Below are 14771 nucleotides of genomic sequence, written 5' to 3'. Positions count from 1 at the left end.
GGCTCTTGATTGTATGCTCCCTCTGGAAATGGTTGAATGTGACTCAGTGTATTCCCTACACCTTCTTGTGATCCCTGCATCATTCAAGGTTTTGCCCATAGAATCTTTCTCTATGGCAACTTGAGGATTGAATTTTTTCTTGAGTTCTTTCAGTTTAAGATATGTTGAGTGTGTTCTTTTTGGTTTTTTTTAATGCTAAATCTTTGCACATTTCATTTTAATATTTTACTTTGTCTCTCGAGCTGCTCCTTGAAATCTTCTGTTCGTTCTGACGCCATCATTTATTCCACTTGCCATTGCTACTCTATGATTAAGAGGAAGTTTGAGTCTCTTCTGACATCCACTTTGATCTTTTCTTTCTTTCCTGTATTTTTAATGACTTTTTGCTTTCTTCATGTAGGATGTTCTTGATGTCACCCCACAGCTCAACAGGTCTTCTGTTATTAGTGTTAAGTGCATTAATTTTTTTTTCTTGAGATATTCTTGAAATTCAGGTGGGATATACTTAAGGTTGCATTTTGGCTCTCATGGACTTGTTTTAATTTTCTTCAGCTTCAACCTGAACTTGAATTTGAGTAATTGATGATCTATCTATTCTACAGATAGATAGCCTCTGCCATGGTTTTAGCTGTTGACATTGAGCTTCTCCATGGTCTCTTTCAAAAGATGTATTCAATTGGATGTCTGTGTATTCCATCTGGAGAAATCTATGTGTATCGTTGCCTTTTGTGTTGTTGAAAAGGCGTATTTAGGACGAACATGTCGTTTTGTAAAGTTCTATCCTGTCATCTCCAGTTTTGTTTCTATCATCAAGACCATATTTTCCAACTATGGTTCTTTCTTCTTTGTTTCCAATGTTTGCATTCCAATCACCAATAATTATCAATGCATCTTGATTACATGTTTGATCAATTTCAGACTGAAGACATTGTTAAAATTCTTAAATATCTGCACCATTAGCTTTTGTAGTTGGCACATAAATTTGAATAACAGTTATATTGACTGGATTTCCTTATGTGCAAAAAGATATTACCCCATCACAGGTAGCCTTGTACCTCAAGATAGATCCTGGAATGTCCTTTTTTGATGATGAATACCATGCCTTCCCCCCGGAACCTGTCATTCCTGATAGAGTAAACCGTATGATTTTCCGATTCCAAATGGCCAATACCAACCCAGCTCAGCTCGCCGACACCTAGGATATTGATCTTTGTGTATCCCACTTCATTGTTGATGATTTCCAGTTCTCCTCAATTCATACTTTGTCCGCTCATGTAAGTTCTGATTCTTAATAGATGTTGACTCATGTCCCAGTAGCAAATGAAGGTCCTGAAGGCTTTCCTCCAGAAGGCGTGAGGCCATCCACGTCAGTACAGTCAGCTCTATGCTGAGCAAGAAGCCTTTCTCAGACACACCGAGAGCCCCCGACCCCAGGGGCTCCTGTTCTGCTGTATCTGACAGCGCTCTGCCACTGTTTGTGAGGTTTTCAGTAGCTGCCAGTGCTTGATGCTAGCCAGGTTTCCAGTGACTACGTCCTCTGCAGTGGGCAGCCTATGATTTCTCCGTAGTCTGTCCTTTGTCTGGAAGCCCTGCTGAAACTGTCCCCGCTGAGCGACCCTGTTGGCATTTGAGATACCAGGGAATGGCTCCCAGCCTCACAGCAACACACAAGCCCCTACAGTGTGACAAACGGATGGGCAGGGGGTGGCCATGGCCCTTAGATACCCTCAAACCGGGAACTGAGCCCACCCCTGGGGATCTCCTGCAGCCCAGCAGCAGACAGTCCAATGAAGGGAACAATAATACTCCAGAGAAATGCACCCCTCAGAAGAATCCACCATAAGAGACCAAAAATGGCAGTATTTCCCCCCAAACGAAGCACAGAGCACAGGAAGGAGCAGGAGAGAAGGCCAAATGGAGACGGGAGGCCCAGGGAGGAAGAGGGAAGCGTGACAGTCCATTGAGGGAGGGAGAGGCCCTGATGTTATGAAGTAAAACGTGCCTAAACTGTTGAAAGGAAGACTGATTTTCTCCAGAAAAGTTCACCTAAATCACACACGCATGGAAGCACATGTACACGTGCAGGCACACGCAACACACAACACCATAAAATGTATGTCACGGGTTAGGATGTCATCCTAAGTTCCTCCTTAGTCTGTTATGAAGGAACCAGGGCTACCGCCTGACCACTGCGGGGAGGTAACTGGGACAGGTTATAGTCTGAGGGTTCTCCATGAGCGCTCGTCCCCATCCGGGCTGAAGCGATACCTACTTTTACCTCTTGCGGTCCTCTCTGCTTTAGACCATGATCGGCAGGCCTCTGCAGTAGCTCCAGTGTTAGAGGGTTCCGAGCAGAATGGAAGCAAGGGTCTGGGATGAGCGAGACACGGTCTGATTTTCACCCGGCATGGACTGCAGCGGTTCGGAGACTTAAAAAAATGTTGCTCTTCTTGTTGAAAATAAACGGAGCAGAACATGCACCCACGAGCCTTTTCCACAGGTACAGTCCCGGATGGGGAGGACCGGCCTCAAGTCGGGGACCCGCTCTCCCCTTTCTTTGCTGGGCAGTTCCTCCCCTTGCTAACCTCAGCCCACTGCCCCCTAAGTTTCCGGTCTGACCTGGTCAGTAGCTGCTGTTAATTCGATCCCATAACGATTGTTCTTTAAAAAAACCACAGTGCTCAGAGCAAAAATTCCTTATTAATTCAGCTAAATCATCGCTTGGTTCAAAGAAGGTTTCAGGGGGGCATTTTTGGATTAAAATTTAAAGATTGTCTTCAAAAGTAACCTGACTCTTTTACTGAATGAGCTGGGTTGGGTAGAGAGGAATTTAATTATTTACTGCCAGTTTCCCTTTCAACTTACTCTTCAGACTTGTTCTTCCTCACCTCTGGTTGAAATCCTGGTATTGTTTATGATGCGCCTTGGTGTAATATTTTTTTCCATGTTCCTTATTCTCAGGGTTCATTGGATCGGTGGATTTATAATTTTACTCAAATTCAGACAATTAGAAAAAAGCATTCCTTCAGTTCTGCAATAATTTTAGGACACAAGCGTTGCACAGATAGTACGGAAAACTGCCATGTACTCTTGTTCCACGTCCCAGTTTCCTTATTGATCTCATGTCAAGCCTTAACAGCTGTCCTTGGGAAAATACTGAGCACTGACCTCTGGAATCCTTTCGGATTTCTCTCGTGCTCCCGCGGGCGTCTCTTCCTGCTTCCAGAGACGCTGGGTTTCGTTGCCGTGTCTCCTCCGGCCTGGGAGATTTCTCAGTTTTTCCTTGCTTTTCATAAATTCGAGAGTGTTGAGGAGCAACCCCAGCCAGCGATCTTAGAGAATGTCTGATGGCTTCTTCCTGTAAGACTGGTTTGTGGAACGGAAACCGCTGAGATCCGATGGCCTCTTCATCGCATCCTACCGGAGGGTCCCTGACGGCCTCCTGGTGGCCACTGCTCTTCGTTCTCACAGAAGGCAGCGCTTTCCAGGTGTCTCAACTGTGCACAACTGTGCAGGGACTAGAACTGCTTTAGAAAGTTGCAATGACCAGTGTATCTGCACAGTGGCGGTGGCGGGTACACTAAGCTCTACTTTCTGAGGGGGGTGGAGTAGCTACATTAATTGTTTGGGATTCTCCTGTAGCAAGAATGATTTCCTCTGTTCCATTTATTGATGTATCACTATACAGACAAACAGACTCACAAATACCGAATCGATGCTGATTCACATCGACCCTATAGTTCAGACTAGAACTGGCCGTGTGGGTTTCCTAGACTGCGATGCTTTACGGGAGTATAAGCCTCATCTTTCTCCTGCGAAGCTGCTAGTGGTTTCACACTGCTGACCTTGTGGGTCACAGCCTAGTGTCCAACCCCTATGCTACCAGGACTCTGCTGTTGTTCAGGCACCATCAAGCTGGGTCCGACCTATCGCGACCCTGTGCCCACAGCAGAATGAAACACTCCACGGGCCCGCGCCATCCTGTGTCCGTCTGTCTTGCCCAGGGCCTTCCCCTTTTTCATCACCCTCCATTTTATCAAACCTGATGTCCTCCTCCAGGGACTGGTCTCTCCCGACAACATGTCCAAAGGAGGGAAGACGAAGTCTTGCCCTCCCGGCCTCTGAGGAGCACTCTGGCCGTACTTCTTCCAGAACAGATCCGTTTGTCCTGTCGTGGTACTTTGCGTATTCTCTCCAGCACCACAATCAAATGCACCTGTTCTTCCAGAGGCTTCCTTATTCAACGTCCAGCTTTCCCATGCGTAGGATGCACTGGACAGGACCATGGCTGGGGCCCAGGAAATCAGCTCCTTTTCAGTCGCATCTCGAGGGCCCTGCCCGCAGAACCTCTGGCCATGCTCCGCTTCCTTTGTTTGGGCTTTCAGCGCTTGACAGTGCGTCGAAACGATGCACAGGTTTTCAGTGATTCTTCCTCCAGCGTGGGAGCTGAGTCCTTCTTTGCTGCCTGTTCTTAATCTGGAAGCTCCACTGGAACCCACTGGCCTTGGGTGACCCTGCTGGCTTTGGAAGCACCAGCGACATAGCTTCCAGCTTCACAGCCACACACAAGCCACCCCAGCCCGACAAACTGACGGACAGGTGGTGGCCAGGACTCGACAGACTCGTGTAAGTTATTAGTCACGTGTAAATTATTAGTTACGTGTAAATTATTAGTCACGTAGTCTGCTGCTCAAATTGGTCCCCGCTTTGGTCATTGTCAGCTCTGGGCTCTCCTGTCCTTTAGACACACTCCCTCCTTCTGTTTGGGGACTGTGGTCCATTCTGGAGGAGCCCCGGTGGCTTCGTGGGTTACTTGCGGGGCTGCTGACTGCACCCGGGGGTTTAGGAGAAAGACGAGGCTTTCTGCTCCCACAGAGATCGACAGCCTAAGAAGCCCTTGGAAACCCATCCTATAGGGTCGCTGCGAAGGAGCCGCTGGCAGTGAGGTTGGCTTTGGCTCCTTGTGTTGCTATAAATCGCTCCAGGCTCCTCTGTGTGCACTGCCCCAGTCCCGAACCAGCCACCTCTCCACAGAGGCTGCTCTCTTTCACTGGAGACCAGCAGTTAGAACCAAGATACGGGCGCTGGGTGTGCTTGTAACCCCAGTGTCATTGTTTCCAGGCTTTTAGTTAACAAACCATGTATGTATGCAAACTAACCCAGGTGTATATCTGATTAGATCCATGCCAAGGTCAACACGAGTCCCTGTGGCATCTCTGATTCAGACCCAACTGCACAGGGTTCAGGTTAGTCTTTCCCTCTTGCTTAGCTGTACATCTTCTCCCCGGCGAGAACCACGGCTCATTCTTCACTACCCCGAGTGTGTATATGAAGGGGTTTCACAGTTATTAACCTACACCCCTGAGAGCCACAAACCTACCAACTAGAGTGCAGGCGTGTGCGCAATTTCTTTAGAGTTCCAGTCTCTGGTAAAAATCACACTTTACAAAGTTATGTAGGTCAGGTCGTCCCACCCCCGAGTTCTGCATTTGTAATATGGTTTGAGTCCCGGTGTGCCAGTCTGCATGCCTCTCACCCCGGGACACCCACACTCTGGCTGGCTTTTCTGTTTTCCTATAATTAAGTTTCACAGGAGCTCTGACTGCATAGTGGGACTACTAAGTGCAAGGTGGCCGTCTGAAGCCACCCGCCTTTCCTCGGGAGAAAGGTCAGGCTTTTACTCTCGTAAAAGGTCTTGGGAATCACAGGGCATTTCGGCTGTGTCGCATAAGGTACTGTGAGTCAGAAAGAACGGAATGGCAGTGAATTTGGAGAGTTTTAGATATTAAGTTTCATTTTTTTATGTATATAGTTCTCTGAGTTTTGACGAATGCAGAGTGATATGTCTACCACCTCAATATCATGTCATCGTGCTAAAAATGATTCTGTTTATTTATTCTGTGGTCAACCATCCCTCCTGCCCTCAACTCCTGGGAACAACTGATCAGTTCTCCATCTTTATAATTTTGATTTTTCCAGATTCCATACAGAGCGTTTTGGGTTTGACTTTTGTCACTTAGTAAATGCACCTACTCGTGTTATTGTGTGCATCAGTAGTTCTTAAATTTGGAGAAAACTTTTTTTCCCCAAATACTTTTATTGGGGGCTCTTACATCTCTTATCACAATCCATACATTCATCCAATGTGTCCAGCACATTTTCACATATGCTGCCATCATCATTTTCAAAGCATTCTCTTCCCACTTGAGCCCCTGATATCAGCTCCTCATCCCCCCTACCCCACCTGCCCTCCCTCATGAACCCTTGATAAGCTATAGATTTTTATTTCCATATCTTACATCGTCCTCCATCGCTCCTCACCCACTTTTCCATTATTTGTTCCCCTGGAGGGGGTTATAGATTGATCCTTGTGATCAATTCCCCCTTTCCCACTCCCACCCTCCCCTAATCCTCCTGGCACCTCTACTCTCCTTGTTGGCCCTGAGGGGTTTACCTATCCTGGATTCCCTGTGTTTCAGGCTCTTATCTGTAGCAGTGTGCATGCTCTGGTCTAATCCGATTTGTAAGGTAGAACTGATGTCATGATAGTGGGGTGAAGGAAGCACCAACGAACTAGAAGAAAATTGTGTGTTTCATCCGTGTTGTACTGCACCTTGACTGGCTCGCCATTTCCCTATGACTCCTCTGTGAGGGGATGTCCAATTGTCTACAGATGGGCATTGGGTCTCCACTCCATGCCCACCCACCCCCATTCACATTGGGTATGATTTTGTTCTGGGTCTTAGATGCCTGATACCTGATCCCATTGATACCTCATGATCACACAGGCTGGTGTGCTTCTTCCCTGTGGGCTTTGTTGCTTCTCAGTTAGATGGCCGCTTGTTTATCTTCAAGTCTTTAAGACCCCAGACACTATAGCCTCCATCAGCTTTCTTCACCACATTTTTATGCACCCATTTTTGTCTTCAACAATCGTGTCGGGAAGGTGAACGTCACAGAATGCCGGATTGTTAGAACAAAGTGTTCTTGTGTTGAGGAAGTACTTGAGTCAAGGTCCAATGTCCATCTGCAACCTTAATTCTTGACATATAGATATGAGTGCATAGTTCTATTCCCCTCTCCTTATATATATATTTATATATGTACATGCCTGTATTTAGACCTCTATAAATGTCTTTTGCCTCCCGCTTCTTTCCTTATTTCCTTTTACTTCCCTCTTGTCCCACCATCATTTCGGCCTTCATTTGGCTTTAGAACTTCCTCGCTGCTACGTTGCCCTTAAGTAAGTCCCACTAGACATCCTATGCCCTTCCTGCCATTGATTTTAGTTCACTTGTTCCCTTGTCCCTTGGTTGGTTCCCCCCACTCTTTCTCCCACTTCCCTTTCTCTTTTTATCTCCGAATTATTTATCCCAACTATCTTATCTAGACAGACATGCATATACATTAATAAGTACAAAGACCAGGCAAAGCCAAATAAAACAACGAAAGAAGTCAAAACCAACAAGACAATAACAACAACAACAAAAAGAAAGCCACTGACAAAAGTGGAAAAGCCTATAAATAGTTCAAGGTCTGTTTGTTGGCCTTTACAAGTGTTTTCCAGTAGAGTCTCATGGTGGGGAGGGGGGCACACTCTGTCTTCAAAGTCTAATTTTGATATTCCCAGGGGGGTTCATCACTCTGCTCCCCCTGTTGCTCTGCTGCAGGCCCTCAGTGCCTCGCCCCAGTGTGATGGGGCCAGACCGTGCATTCTTCCTGCACTGTGTCTCCAGTGCTGTCCCCACAGCGCCATGGTTCAGTGAGGGACACTGTGTCCCATGGGTGGGGCTGGACATATGGTCCTCCCCGTGCATTGTTTGCCCCAAGCAGGAACATCGCCCTCGGGGCTGGAGAAAACTTTTGACCATTACTTTTTCAAATATTTTCCTGTTTCTCTCTACCTGTTTCAGGGACTCCAATGACATGTATGTTAGGTTGCAAAACGTACCCAGGACTCATTGAGTTGCTCTCTCTAGGCTTTATTTTGGGTAATTTTTATTGCTATGCATTTAAGTTTATTAATATCTTCTGAGTAGCTTGATTGCTGTTATTATCTTCCAGTGTATTTTTCATATTGAACACTGTAGTTTTTATTGTTAGAAGCTGGTTGTAACTTTTAATATCCCATAACTTGGCAAGCAACCAGCAGGTTAGTGATTCCAAGCCCCCAGTTGCTCGATGGGAGAAAGAGCTGGCGGTCTGTTTTTGTAACAATCTGTAGCCTTGGGAACCCTGTGAGGCGGGTCTGTTCTGTGCTTAGCATTGCTATGAGACGGATTGACTTGGTGGCAGTGTATTTGACTTTTTGCTTTCTCTGTCCCTGCTTAGCTGTTTGAACATGTGGACTAGGGTTGCCATGTCTGTCTACAGTCTCATCTGTGAGATCGGGGTCAGTGTTGACAGACCCAGAGTGGCCTTATCTTGGTTTGCCAGAGTTGCTGTAACTGAAGCGTCCAAGTGGGTCACGTCAAAGAACAGAACTTTGTGTGTTTTCCACAATTCTGGAGTCTCAATGTCCAGATCAGGGTCTTGGCCGTGCCTCTCTCCTGCTTTCTTGCTATCTGCATTCCCCTGTTTTGCTCATTTGGCGAGGGGGGGGAGTGCTCCTTTTTTATTGGTCACTGGCTTCTAAGGTCCTCCTCCAACACTGTTTTGTGGATGTGTGTACCCGTGTCTTCTCCTTCACCCCGCATGTGCCTGCTTGCCCGTTAGTGAGGAGCCGGGGGCTCAGCGGTTATGCGTTGGGCTGCTAACCAGAGTCAGCTGCTTGAAACCCCCAGCTGCCCCCCGGGAGGAAGATGAGCTTTCCCACTCCCCTAAAGTGCTGTGGGCTCAAGAACCCACAGGGGCAGTTCTACCCTGTCCTCTAGGGCGCCCAAGAGTCAGATGGACAAGATGGCAGGAAACTTTTTTTTCTTGTAAGTAATTTGCTGTGTCCTCCCCCTTTCTCTTCGACCCCTGGTAACCATCAGAGAATTCTTTTAGTATGAAACATTTCTCGTAAATTTAAAAATCATATCATACTTGTCTTGTTGTGATGACTAACTTCCATGTTATCAGGGAAGACCAGTCCTTGGAAAAGGACACTACACTAGACAAAGTGGAGGGACAGCAAAAGAGGATGACCCTCGATAAGCTGGGTTGACACGGTGGCTGCACCCTGGGCTCAAAGTGACCGTGACTGTGAGGCTGGCACAGGACCGGGTGTCTCCTCCTGTGAGACCGAGGGTTGCTATGAGCAGAACTAACCAAAGGATACCAAACAACAACAATGACAACAATAGCAGCAGCACTGCCCCTAGTGCACCGGTTCTCAGCCTGTGGGTCGCGACCCTTTTGGGCATCAAAGGACCCTTTCTCAGGGGTCGCCCAATTCATAACAGTAGCAAAATAACAGTGATGAAGTAGCAATGAATATAATTTTATGGTTGGGGGGTCACCACCACATGAGGAACTGTCTGAAAGGTTCGTGGTATTAGAAAGGTTGAGAACCACTGCACTAGTGTAATGCCTCTGGGTTGTTTTGCAGATTTATTGTGATTCTTTAATATTGGGCGATATTCCCTTATGTGCATGTGGTTGGGGACCCACTCTTCTTGACGCTAACTTAGTTACTTCTGTCCTTTTGTTCTTCAGAAGACGGCTGCGATGAAGGTGGGCGTGCACCTGCACGCTGTGATTCCTACTTCTCCAGGACGGGGTTGCTCAAATTTGTTCACTTGCCCCTTTTAGCCCAAAAATGTTGTGCACAACCTCATGCATACAGGTATATAAAATGGGCACACAAACCAAACTTTTATTAGTAATCCATCCACAAGAAATTTATTTGAAAACAATTCCTTGATGTATATAGTTTTGCCATTTGTTAAAGATGAAAGATTTGTGTACTATACAATGGATGTGCTTGTTGATTTTTACATAAAGAATATTCCACCATGGTGGAATATTTGATATGGCAGGATGTAGAGCATCATCAACGTTTTTCAGAGGTAATCTAGATTTTCATTTTGTGATCATCCATGCTGAGAACTCTACTTCACATAAATGAATACATTGTACAAGATGCCAGAAGTATGTTTAGGGCCCTTTCAGAAATTGTTGGAAATTCTGTCCTACTCCAAATTGTTAAAATGCATTTAAGAATTAAAAAAAATAAAGTTATCAACCAGGGTGCTCGATAACTCAGCAAATTCTTCTTGAACTTTTAATGACAGATGTCTGATTTTTTTATATTTCAATTGAGTACGGTTTAGGAAGACCTCAAGGAGATGGCGTGACCCAGTGGCTGCAGCCATGGGCTCAGGCATGGGGCAATGGTGAGGACCGAGCAGGACCGGGCAGGGCTTCCCTCTGTGGTGCACAGGGTTGCTGTGAGTCAGAACCGGCCCGATGGCACCTGACAACACAACATGGCTTATCGACCCAACTGTCTTTCAGAGTAAGCATTTGAAGTGAAGTATTTCTGTGGATGTCAGTGGATCAGTTCTAGCATTTTTAATGAAATCTTTTGGAAGATTATTTTCTGATATAAAATCACCTACAGCTGTCAACATTTCTAAGGAACCATTTCTGTCTATTCTTCTATGCATTCGCTTTTTGGCGAACCTTTCAATTTTATCTTTTCTCATAGATGTTACAATTTTTCCTTTGAGATAACATGACTGAATCACTGCATTTAAAAATATTTGACAAATAACACAGGTTTGAAAGTCATACGCTGTTTTGAAAAAGTTGATAAAGTTACATTTCTGCTCCTTCCAAGATATCACAGCTTCATCTTTCTCGCTCACTAATCTGTCTGAACTTTGCCCTCTTGAGAGGCACCTTACCTGTGCAGGTGGGAATAAGCTTTTGCCACCAGAGTCTATGTCTTTGCAAAAGTTTGAACCCACATGACTGTCAAGGGCACATCTTTTAAAGGTTTAATGATTTAATAGCAGTGGGTGACCCGATATTTTTTTCCGTCTCATAGGTTTCAGTTTGGGTAATTAAATACAAAGATGCAAGTAGATACTTTTCATGGACAGGATCCAGTTTCTCGAAACATTGTTTTTTCTTTATTTGATGATTTTAAAAGTTGCTCAAATTCTTCCTTTGGTTTATTGCCGTTTGCTGCATGCTTGGTATTCAGAAGAGGGCATATTAGTTTGGCTTTATGCTCCCCTCAGTCAAAACTTCACTACAGATATGCACTGTCCTTATCACTGAAGTAAATGCATGTTACACAAACGATTTGGCTTGTCTCCTTTTTCTTGTCACTTTAGATGGACCACAACCTGCTAGTGAAGACCCTGCTTCATTGTCATGGGCACTTCTACTTCTCCTGTCTAAGTGCAGCCCCTTATCCATTACCTCAAGATAGTTTTCCATTTAAAAATATAAATGTAAATGGATAACAATTTCCCAGCACTAGCTTTAGTTTATGAAATGACATTTGTTTGAGCTTACACATAAAAATGGACTTACACGTATCTACACATCTACATATACATATCTACGTATCTACATATACATATCTACGTATCTACATATACATGATGGTGGAGAACTCTTCCTAAAAGGCTTTGTCTCTATTGGCTGCAAACGAAACACTTACATTTCTGTCAAGGAAAGAGATAGCAAATGCTTTTTAAATCAAACACTCTATCACAATCCAATCCAAAGACAGACTAATTTCGGTACAGTATTTTCTGCAATTACACAATTATGTTTCTGTAAGAACAGAAAACTTTGTATGAACAGGAAAACTATCACAATTCATAATGTGCAATAGTCTGAAATCTGAGCCAAGGCATTTCTGGCAGTGTTTGTTGGCATGTGTGGCGTGATGGCGTGATGTCGTGCTCCGTACAAAGCGTGCATGTTGATGAATGGATTGGGGCTTGCACTTAGTTCTAGCCCCAGTCTAAGAACCATTAGTTCTTATGACTTGGCCCTGCTTAAATCTCAGCCTCATTAAGAGATTACTGCAGATATGGATGCTATAGCAAAATGTGGTGAAGAAACTAGATGGTGCCCGGCTATCAGAAAGAATAGTGTCTGGGGTCCTAGAGGTTTGTCTCTGAACAAGCAGCCATCTAAGTGAGGGGTCAGCTAAGTGCACATGGAAGAAGCACACCAGCCTGTGTGATGCAAGGATTGTAAATAATGCTCACGTGTAAAGGAGGGAGTGGCATTGGAGCTTAAATTGTGACCACCTGGCTTGCAGAAGGCCATGGATGACAGTGGAAACCCCCAGTCCATTCGCAGGGCCCCCAGGTGGAGTAAACCACTGGCAAATTATCTCCAATTACAGCTGAGGGACTAGCCCTGTTACCAGACAGAGAACATTGTAAAGTTGATTATGGAAGACATATTTAGGTCAAAATATAATATTGTTTGCTCTCCCTTTTGACCCATCTTAAAGGTGCTACAGTTTTTTTAAGTGAAGGGGAAATGCATGTACACGAAGCCCCTTGTGCATCCCCTCTGACCAGGCCCAGGCCCAGGGACAGCCTGGCTATCATGCTGAGGGCATCGGAAAGTGCATTGTTGACGAGGTCGTTAAGCTACAATTTAGCACCCTATCATTCGATCTCCCTTATGGTCCATTTAACTTTGTTCAAGTTTGTAATATTTTCAGCTTTTGTTTTGGTTGAGGGTTTTTTACCTTGTTATTCTTGTTAGGGTTTTTTTTGTTTTTTTGCCTAGTTAACTTAAAAAAATGTTTTTCTGTCTATGAAATCCAGGATAAGAAAATCTATAGACAGTCACTGGCTAGCTGGTTCCTTGGGGGCCTGGCAGGGGAGGTTGGGGGCAATGGGGAGCCAATAATGATGAGGACAAGAATGGAGAAAATGTGTAGAACGGATTGTGGTGATGTGCGCACAGCTCTTCTCGAGGTGACTGAACGGTTGGAGTGTATGAGATGTGAGTGAGGTGCCGCTAAAGCTGTTGGAAGACAAAGCAAGCGACGGATGTATGTCGTGTGTTCAGAGCCAAGGCTGCGGTGGAGTTGCATGGTACAGCACAGGCAAGCATTCGTGACACACTGGATTTTGAATTCACTTTTGGTCATTTCACTTTCAGAAACCTTTTACAGTTGCCCGACTTTTTTTGACCCCCCACATTTAGTTATGTGACTATACACAGTCGCCACCCACAGTTTAAGAAGCGTCGTCGAGGCTATATGCCAGCTATTGGGATCCCTCCATCATATGGTATTTCTATTTCCAGAGTTTCCAAGAAGAGCCATATTGCTTTTGTTTCATCTCCTCTTCTCTTTTTATAATTCAGAAACAATTAAGTTTAGGGAACAGCTTACTTTGGTATGGGCAGAAGGAAAAAAAACCCAACACCAAACCCTTAATTTTAAACAGGGTTCTATTTACAGGTCCAGGGGTTCGAATTTCCGTACCTAATTATGGAAACACAATTCAATCCATAGCACTGTCCTCGGTCCTGAAAACCTCTATGATGGTTACTGCTTCTGAGGGCGGTGTGTGTGCTGTGTGCCCCGACTTGAGACACAGCAACCCCTCTATACATGCAGATTTTTTTGGGCCCCGTTTCCATGGCATTCATCCAGCGGGTGGCATGGGATTCCTTAGTGACCTATGTTATGCGGGCCCCATCCCCCATCACAGCATTAGACACGGGGATCCACTCTGGGGCCTGTGTGGTCACCATCTCCTCTTTCCTTTCTTAATGACTCACCCCTTCCCACAGCCTCTCCCCTGCTCACGCTCTCTCCTCCTCCCGTCCTCCTCCAAGCTCCTTGTACGCTCCATTGTCCTCCAGTCGGGACTGGAGAGGCTTGACATACCGTTCCTTGGCTATGATTCTGAGCATTGCTGGCCCTTTCAAACAGCACAGGCCACTTCCCCCGTCTTCACGGCCTCCTCATTGACGGGGGCCCTTGTCCATTGCCAAGGATAAGACTAAACTAAAGAAGGGGGAAATGCAGCTAGTGAGTGTTCTCTTCCTCCACCTCATCCAGAGAAGGTCTCAGAACCTCAGGAATGTGGGGAAACCAAAACCTGAGCTTGGACTTCCCTTTCTTTCGAGACAGCAGTGTTTTCTAGTCCCTGGAAGTTTCTCTTCTGCTTGCATGAGGTGGGCATCTCTTGAATGACCGGGAGAACACTCAGTTTCCTAGGCTGGAAGTCCAGCTGGGGCACCTGCCTCCCGCTTGATCTTCTCACCTCCTAGGATGTGGTGCCAGGGCCAGGTAGCCTACCTGGAGGGGACACAGCACAGGCACTCGGTAAATCCCCCACACAGATGAACACAGTCATAGGGAACCACCTGTGATGCACTCCTTCCTCTCCAGGTGGGAAATGAAACTTCTGGTGGTTTGGGACTTCGACATCCACTTTTCTGAAACCCTCAGAAGGTCCACATCCTGCTCTGAGAGTGTGGTGGCTTCCTGCCTGTCTTCCTCATGCTAGACCTGCCTTTGGCCCAACCACCATCAGGATGTGTGCCGGAGGCCTCCATTTCCATCACCATCCTCCCCAACTCTAGCCCCTTCATGTGCACAGGCCCCAGTTCAGCTCGGCTTTCTATCAGTAACCAGGATATAAGCCATTGGAAGTTTAGGAAAAGTCGACTCCCGACAGGAAGAGTGCCATGCACTACTGAGTTGTGCTTTATGGCAGGAGCACCCAGAAGGAGGCTAGGAGACCTAAGGGGCTCCTTTCACCAGGGTCTCGAGTAACTTGGATTCTTCTCTGCCCCCAGGTCCTGGACGATGACAGCTTGTGGATGTAGGGCCCCGGAGCAGAAGG

The sequence above is a fragment of the Tenrec ecaudatus genome, chromosome 17, assembly GCF_050624435.1.
Source record: "Tenrec ecaudatus isolate mTenEca1 chromosome 17, mTenEca1.hap1, whole genome shotgun sequence".
Lineage (NCBI taxonomy): Eukaryota > Metazoa > Chordata > Mammalia > Afrosoricida > Tenrecidae > Tenrec > Tenrec ecaudatus.
The sequence above is the reverse complement of the archived record's forward strand: the minus strand, read 5'-3'. Positions refer to the sequence as shown.